This window comes from Solea senegalensis, unplaced genomic scaffold, assembly GCF_019176455.1.
Source record: "Solea senegalensis isolate Sse05_10M unplaced genomic scaffold, IFAPA_SoseM_1 scf7180000017671, whole genome shotgun sequence".
In the NCBI taxonomy this organism is placed as follows: Eukaryota; Metazoa; Chordata; class Actinopteri; order Pleuronectiformes; family Soleidae; genus Solea; species Solea senegalensis.
In genome coordinates, this window is record NW_025322485.1 from 10,001 (window position 1) to 11,678 (window position 1,678).

At 37.5% G+C, this 1,678-nt stretch overlaps 1 protein-coding gene across 1 annotated transcript in view; it reads left to right on the plus strand.

Moving 5' to 3' along the window:
- cds1 (CDP-diacylglycerol synthase (phosphatidate cytidylyltransferase) 1) overlaps positions 1-352 on the plus strand; it is a 9,547-nt gene extending 9,195 nt beyond the window's left edge. The window contains exon 13 of the mRNA XM_044018738.1: positions 1-352. This exon is cut by the window's left edge and continues 488 nt beyond it. The gene's annotated coding sequence lies outside the window, so the exon portion shown is untranslated.
- The last annotated feature ends 1,326 nt before the right edge of the window (positions 353-1,678 follow it).

Consider the following 1,678-nt stretch of genomic DNA (forward strand, 5'->3'; position numbering starts at 1 on the left):
TGGGACCCTTCAGTGTCACCCACTATAGGACATTTAGGACACTTCAGTGTCACACACTATAGGACATTTGGGACCCTTCAGTGTCACCCACTATAGGACATTTAGGACACTTCAGTGTCACACACTATAGGACATTTGGGACACTTCAGTGTCACCCACTATAGGACATTTAGGACACCAGTGTCACACACTATAGGACATTTAGGACACTGGTGTTGGACACAGAGGACACTTGTGTTGGACATTGAGGACACTTGTGTTGGACACTGGTGTTTATTTTTTGTGTCTTTGATGAAGTTAAGCTTTTTCACAGCTTTGTAGTTGAGACGTCAGAGCGTCGTCATGGAAACACTCTGCTTGCATACTGTACATAGAGAAATATAAATATAGATATTCATATAAATATAGATCTAGATTTAAAAGACTCTGATGAGAAGAAACATCAGCATGAACAAGCTGCTGCATATTGTCTGAAGATTTAAAGGAACAGTTCAACATTTGTGACCAGATGAGGTCATGATGAGATCACATGTTCTCGTCTTCCTGCTTCAAATCATGTTTTTGTTTATTAGGCCAACATCCCATAATAAGACATGTTTCCATGCGCATGTGTGAGGGTTTGTTTTACTTTGGGCTGAAAGCGTCTCCTCTTACACTTTGAGGTCATAGAGGTCATAGAACCTAGACCTGGACCTGGACCTGGACTGGACATTTTAAAAGTTTTAAATCACTTTTTCATGTTTTATTTTTTCAGATCAAAGACAATGTTGAACTGTTCCTTTAAGAGGCCGTGCTTCCAGTGAGCTGCAGGGGGCGGGGCTTAACTCACTGTTTATTCACTATGAATGTAGTTTACAATGTGACGTCAACGTGTTCATGACAACAACAACAACAACACGTGAACTGTATGATTTATGTGTGTATGATGTGAACACACACACACACACACACAGTCATATACAACTGTACTGTATTTATACACATACACACACACACACACACACACACACACACACACAGGTTTGTTAGCAATATCTTCTTCTGATGCAGGTAAAAGAAATCATTTTAATGACTTCACTGACGAGCTCATCGGGCTCGTCACGTGACGTGGTTCTCTGAATGTTTACCAAAGTTCCTGAATGATTCCGTCTGTGAAAAATGTCTCCGCCTACTTCCTGTGACATCATCCCCTCTACACACACACACTCCGTGAACAGGATGAACCTGGTCATCGTCATGACGACACAGACTGTCACATGAATCAATAATCTCATTCAAAACGTTTACATTGTCATGGTTTTAATCTTTTTTTTTCTGTAAATGATTTAAATTCAAATGTTTGACGAAAACAGTTCATTGATATTTAAATTTCCAGATTAAAGATGAACAACGACAGAAGCTGAGCTTCAGTAAGTCATTACTTTATTAATAATAATAATAATAATAATAATAATAATAATAATAATTTATCTTTTATTTTGAAAAGCCTGCTGCTTTGTGTATATTTTCATTTGGTTTGAGGAGTAAATGTGTTTTTTGTGGATCATATTTAAAACCATAGACAGGAAGTGATGTCATGTGTTTGGGGAAACAGAAGTTGTTTACGTTAAGAGGTGAATAAAACTTTTTTCTTTATGTTTGTGCTTCAACTTTTTCAACAACAATGAAAACATTAAAG